The following is a 7,217-nucleotide window of genomic DNA, read 5'->3' on the forward strand; positions in this document are numbered from 1 at the left end:
TATAAGCAAATTTTACAACTGTTAAAAATCAATTATGAATATGTTTTATCAATTTTAAGAAGGTATTTGTTTTATTAATCATTGTTTTTTAAAATAAAGTTATTTTCGTTCAAACATCGATTACAAGGTGGCGGAATGACAGCGTAAATATAAATGGGTGTGAATTTATTGCACTATAAAGTTATTTAAATAAATTTATTTACTGCCTAAATTCAGTCATAAAGTTTATAAATATTTATGTTTTTATAAACACACCTGTCTAATATAGCGACGTTATTTCAGGCCTGTAAGAACAATACGTTTGTTTTACAATGCTGATTTTGCCCTATTGGCTACAAAGTGGCCAACAACGTTTTGTTATATTAATCCCCGCTGCGTCATATTGCTGTGCTATTTATAATCCTTCTTTCAAGTAAATTCGTTGTAGATAGTTATTTATGGGGGTGCTTACTGATCTGAATAATACTCGCACGCTACCGTTCGTTTGCAACTAATCTGTTGAGAATTTAAAACGTATTTATATAGCAGTGCGTTGTAACTATTAGAGCCAAACCAGCGGTGCGATGAAGTGGGAAATAGATAACCATTGGTTTGGGCGCGTGACGCCATCGTTCTAAGCAAGTACTTTACTCAAATATCTCATTTATTACCTTAAAGGGGAGTAGCGTTTCAATATTTTTTTATAATTACACTACTGCTGAAAAGTATCCGTTTTATAGTGAAAAGGGTTTCTTTCTACTTTAGTGTGCGGTCTAACTTGACAAAAAAATCCTAACCAAATTCAAAGGGGGGGCAGGTAAGAGCATTTTCTTTCTCTTGAATTGGGCCAGAAAAATACATGTCAATTTAAAAAATATTATGAATTTTAATGAAATCAAAATATTAAGAGAACGACTACAGACTTTAACCCACGACAACATTGATAAGCGATTAACTGCAATTTTTAATGGACGTTGGGAGAATAAACACGCGCATGGCGAAAAAAACTAAGTTTTAAATTTTAAAATGATTCGATCACCCTTATATTTTTAACTTTTTACAACATATACAAAACAACTGTGATATATGGCTAGTTTAGACACAGCGCTATCCGCGCGGACAGGTATGAACGAATATGAGGGCTCTAATGTAAATAAGCTCCGCGCGGTTGTAAATAAGGTTCGAAATTTGATGACGGCTAGATCCGTCATCCTTGCCTGGGTCTTGTTCGCCTTGACGCCTAGACATCAAACGCGGTGAAATGGTTAATTGTTCTATTTTAACATCTTGCTCAACAACTGACATGCTTAGACCAAAAATCAAATCGCATAACCGTTATAATTTTGACGTTTATTTGTCAACGGTCACAATGGCACTGTCACAATTTTAAAACCAGGTATTAATGTAACCTATTCTATTATTTTGAAACATAATTCTTTGCGTAATTCTTTACGTTATTTGTTGTAATTATAACACTTTTTCTAATTATCCTTCGTATATTTACGAGATCCATCCCAAATGTTAGTGTACTGATTTTTATTTATTAAAATGTATGTAAGACTCACATAAACAAATTATATTATTCAAAACACGACCCTTAAATATTTATCTCCGTTTCAAAGGTAACATTTTCAAAAGTTTTTCAGCAGCTCCAAGCCATTTCAATAATTATGTGTGAAGTAATACAAAGGGGAAAAAACAAGTTTTGATATATACACATATATTAAAGGGGGTATGCATTATGATGATTAATATGTATATTGCACATTTATTTGGCAAAGTATTTTTTTAAATTTAGTATGATACTTTTTTAAAACAATCCCTTAAAAGAAAACCAGATATTTTTGCACAAGTTTCGCAATAATATGTAGTTTCTTATCTTTCTTTGCAAGTTTTGCGGTTCTGGTCTACAAATTCTAATTGTGATTGTTTGAATATTTAAAAAAATCCTTTATGGGAATAAAATATTTTATTAAGAAATCATTCTGGAATGAAATACCTGTAACCAAATTGCTTCCATATTCAGAACATAAATAATTAACATATTTATGTCGACCCTAAAAAATCTCAATTCTTAGGGTATTTCTAATGGTTTTAAAGCTTTATCTAAAATATAGATATAATAGTCATTATCTTCACTGCATTCTAATTCATTTTTGCTAGTCTTGAGACATTCTTCCAAACTATAAATTTAAAAAAACCTACTAATAACTAATATATATATATGATAAAACCATTTAAACATAAATATCGTTCAAATAAGAACAAATTACTGCAGAAATATGCATGATGTTCTGAGCGATACGTCGCGACACAGACTATTGTATCAAGCTCCTGCTGCAACTGCCGAACAGTCCTAAGCAGATCATTTTTTTATTAATTAGATATGTTAAATGAAACGGGTCGTGGAATAAGAAGTTGGTCTCTTTATAAACTGTTATGTTTTCATTCAAAAAAATATCACAATAGATTTAAATTATTTAAAAATCAGCAAAAATGTCGAGCCCACCTCGACATATGAGCTACTGGTAAAAAAACCGATGTCGAGTCCACCTCAACATAGAAATTCAAAGAGTAAAAATATTACCATTGTACATAAGGTGGCCAGATTTTAAAAATATCAAAAGAGGATACTAAAAATAAAAAGGGTATTTCGGAAATTTTTCTTTATTTTTTTTTTTTTTTTTAACCAATTGAGTTAAAACAAGCCTTGATAGACAGTTAAAATCGTTCCCTAGTTCATATGTAATCATTACATTTACAGTCTCAAAACACATCAACTTGCAATGTGTCTCCAAGTATAATAAAGACGAGAGTTGGATGCCACTATTTTTATTTTCAAGTATCTTGAATTGTTAATGAAAAATAGTCACGAAAGCCATATAATTCTTATATAGCAAAACAAAAATGATTTTGTCTGTGAAACACAATATATAGATAGATAGATATATTTGTTAGAAACAAAACATTGTTTTTACGCTGCTCCTAAAATTATGAACATTATCTTATAGTTCTTAAATTTTTTGTTGATCTTTATCTTCAATAGTTAAATTTTACATTTGTATATTCTCTTTATTTTTGCAGAACCTGATATTGAAAACGACATAAAAACATTTGCTTATGTTAAAAAGATTAAAATTGAGGTAAATAAATATTTTTATAGTAATGCTTAAAAAACGTAAATAAATATATATAGTAATACTAAAAAAAAAACGTATGTTATCTTAAATACTGTTGTTACTGTATTAAGTCTGAAGATGTAAAATGCGAAAATGATAGCAGTGTTAATTAATATGTAGATGAAGTGGACGATGTCTTCAAAACTGGTTAGTGATACTTATATAAAACTGTTTCATTTTAAAATATACAAATTATTGCTTATTATATGATTTCAGAAATGCACAACGTAGACGCACAAGATATACTGAAAGTGAATACTCGGTAAAGACGTTTCATCACAAGTGACAACCAATATAATAGTTAATTCGAGTTTGATTCCAATGTATAAAATGAAGAAAAACATTCATTCAACTTGTTCAATAATTCATAGTGATCTATGTGACTGAATGTGAATTATGTAAAAAAGCAATCAAAGCTTAATGCAATTTCTCATGACATGAAAACTCATGACCATACTTGTGAATATAAATGCAGAAAAGCATTCAGAATATAAAGCAAACTTTTAATCCATGTTAGAACTCATGGTGAGATGCTTTTGAATGTGAAAAAATTGGAAAAGCATAGAGAACTAAACGCTTTTTTTACTGTACATCATAAAAAGCATTAAAATATAATCATGATATATGCAAACTCATATTGATTTTCGTGACTTTAAATGTAAAAAATGTTAAGCATTCAGAAGTTACTCCAATATTTTATACTAAATGTAAAATCATATTGATGTTTGTGATTTTGAATGTGATAAATCCATTTAGATCTAAATATAATCTTTCACTACATATGCAAACGAATGGCGATGTATGTGAATATGAATATGATAAATATGGTAAAACATTAAAAATTAAATCCAAACTCATGAATTATAATGCGAAAATTTCGAAAAACATTTATACTCAAATGTAAACTTTTAATGCATACAAAATATCCAGTGACGAGTATCACCATTGAATAAAAGTATATGCAAATAAATAATCAAACTTGCTTGCAGAAAATGTTTAAAAACTTTTCTTTATAGTTTTAATTAAACATTAAGATTTACTACATAAAACGTATTTTAGGCATACCCTGTCTGTACTTATGTTCTTATAAATACATATATTAATAATATTTTGTATTTAAAACAGTCAAAAATGAAAAAGGCATCTTTGATAATTCTCTATGTTTCACCATTCCCATATATTTTTTTTATGTTATGTATATTGCTTTACTTGACTAATAAATCTAGTTTTAAAATTTAAATATTTAGCTTAAGAGAAATTATAACATGCAACTTAAAATGTTCTAAAATTAAATTAAATTCTTTGCTCACACTTTTGTGTTCGAATTGTGGATGTAGCAATGCACTATGCCTTTTTTTATATATAAAAATGTATTTATAAGTTAAGATTTTACAAAAGTTGTACTAATTTTACCGCTTTGAACCAGTTTTGCAAAACGGAACTTGATGTTTATATATTTATATATTTATATTCCTAGTAGACACATTAGATATTTATATTCCTAGTAGACACATGTTTATATTTTAAGTGCATTCATATCAGAAGCAAGTACCTAGGTACATTTATTCAATGACCTTAGAGCTCATTGATGAGTCGGCATGTAGCCACCACAATCATTTGATATCCTCCAACTGTATCGTACTTGTGTGCATCAATTTGATTAAACGATATTGTTATAATAATAATAACGTAGCTAGGGTTCACGACGCGATTTTTATTTCATTAGTATTTAATTTTCAAATTCTGACAACTCCAACGCCTTATGACAGGTGACAAATCATATGTGTATTTGGCCTTTTTCAGCTTCTACTAGCGTACCGTATTTCAGGACATTTACACAACAACCAGGAAAAAATGCCACACCTGCCGGGACGCCGGAACCAATGTGTATAACTAGGATGTATGGTAAGCTGACCAGATTTTGAAAATATCAAAGGAGGACACAAAAATGTCATTTTAGAAATTTATGTCATTTTTATGGATGCTGCGGGAGCTATAAAAATGTCATCTCAGATTTTTTTATTAGAGTAGGACAAAGTAGGGAAAATTTTCTAAGGAAGACAATCCTCTTCAAAGGAGGACATCTGGTCATCCTGGATAAACTTATTTATTGGAAAAAAATAACAATACAACAGATCAGCTTGTATTTTTACATTGAAATCTAGTTATTTAATCTTTATGGCAAAAATCTGGCAAACGTATTGTTTCACTAATTAAATTTTTCACTATTATTTTTATTAATTGAAATTATATTTCATGTTATTAAAAAAACGCTTAAAACCAACGACCTTCAGTGTCGAGATAAAGTTTACTACTTATAACGTAATAATGATTAATGACGGTATGACCATTTTCGAACTTACAGATAATAAAAGACGCCTAATTTAGTTTAGTATGTATTTTTAGACTATACTTGTATGCACGAGAAACTCAAAAAACGGCAATTTAATGGAAAAAGTCGAATGACTTCTGTCAAAATATTTATGGAAAAATTCCTAATAAGAATTTCAGTTTACGAGTAACATTAAATGAATATGAAAAAAATTTGGTTGAGATATCATTAAATTATGCATTTATAATAAAACAATCTAAAAATTTGTACTGCGAGACTATTAACGTCTGCGATTTATTTATATGAAAAAATTTCATTGTATATAGGCATTCAATTAATATTTGTACCAAATAAGTTTACTTTATAAGAAAACTCGAAAATTTCTTACTGCGCAGTCAATTTAACTGTTTCGTTTTGAATGAAAAGTGAAATAGCAATTTTTAAAAATGTTTAGATCATAAATAGCATCATTCATTAAATGATGAGTGATAAAAATAATCATACTTCCCCATTCAGTAGTTGTGAAGAAGTATCCGAGATTTTTTTTATTGGTTATTGAGAAATTTTTAGCTTGGCTGTTGTTATAAATTTTGTATTGGTTTCTGAAACTACTTTTATTAAAAAAAATAAACACACCAAATCCCGTATCGTTTAGACAAAAAAGCTAAATATGAGTAATACAGTGATGTAGAATTTTTTTCGAAAGCAATAAATGTATTTATATAAGTCAGATTAATTTATATTACTATGTAATATTGGAAAATGATAAGTGATGATATTTTTTACTACAATTTTATTAATTATAACTTGCTCTATTTATAAAAATGTTTTTTTTTTTATTAACTATTTAACAATTAATGAGTCCCTTGTTTATAAAAATCTTGATTCTTAGATCTTTTGAAAGCCGTAAGGGGCTTTTACAATATCACTCTAATTATTGAATTTCTTATTTCGAAAGAATAAGTCATTAATCTTAAAAAGGTGATTATCTGTAGGGATTTGAGAATATGGGCGATGAGGCAAAATTTACGATTTTAGTTCGTTTAATTTTGCAACGATAATTAGTGAAGTATTAGTTCTCGCATTATACACGAAGCAATATCCATTAAGTCTGTTTACGATGATCAGATGTTTTATAGTTAATTTTTTATGCATAGTTTAAATTTTACGGTTATCATATAAATATATATTTCTTATCGCTGGTAGTGATTCTCTTGAAGAATTAATCCCTATTGTTTCTAAGACCTTTCGAAGAATATACTTCAAACGTTGCTGTGTTTGCCTTGCAGTCAGTTTCTTGCAGGTACCCATTTGTGCATTTTTGTTTTCTGGGTTCTGCTGCGAGGGTTCGTATGTTGTTTGTAAATTAACTTTAACAAGCTTTCTTTATTTTCCTTCCCCAACAGCAGACGGAGCGATGGAGGTTTTATATAGGGCTTATTTTTAAGGTTATCATTACGAAATTTCACAAAATAACGCCTTACAATTCTCTGACTAACAATACCTTTGCCAAATCCTAAATTCATACTTGTTGTGGCCTGCGACTCACTGTGTTTCAGTTTTAACTCGTAAAAAAGTGATATGTAAATCTTTTGTCGACACCATAATGCATTTGAGCACAAAAATCAAGTCAAACTACAAATAAGATAAAAATAATGTACAACACAATAAATAAAATAGTAAGGTTATTTACTACAAACGTCTTGTTCCAATCACAGACTGTTTTT

At 28.8% G+C, this 7,217-nt stretch overlaps 1 long non-coding RNA gene across 1 annotated transcript; it reads left to right on the plus strand.

Moving 5' to 3' along the window:
- The first annotated feature begins 1,313 nt into the window (after positions 1-1,313).
- Positions 1,314-3,287, plus strand: LOC148233867 (uncharacterized). Its single transcript, XR_015810206.1, has 3 exons — positions 1,314-1,375; positions 3,064-3,122; positions 3,230-3,287. It is a non-coding gene; the product is annotated as an uncharacterized LOC148233867 (long non-coding RNA).
- Positions 3,288-7,217: the final 3,930 nt, after the last annotated feature.

This window comes from Plectrocnemia conspersa, unplaced genomic scaffold, assembly GCF_051122295.1.
Source record: "Plectrocnemia conspersa isolate PC_06_02 unplaced genomic scaffold, ASM5112229v1 ptg000007l, whole genome shotgun sequence".
Classification (NCBI taxonomy): domain Eukaryota; kingdom Metazoa; phylum Arthropoda; class Insecta; order Trichoptera; family Polycentropodidae; genus Plectrocnemia; species Plectrocnemia conspersa.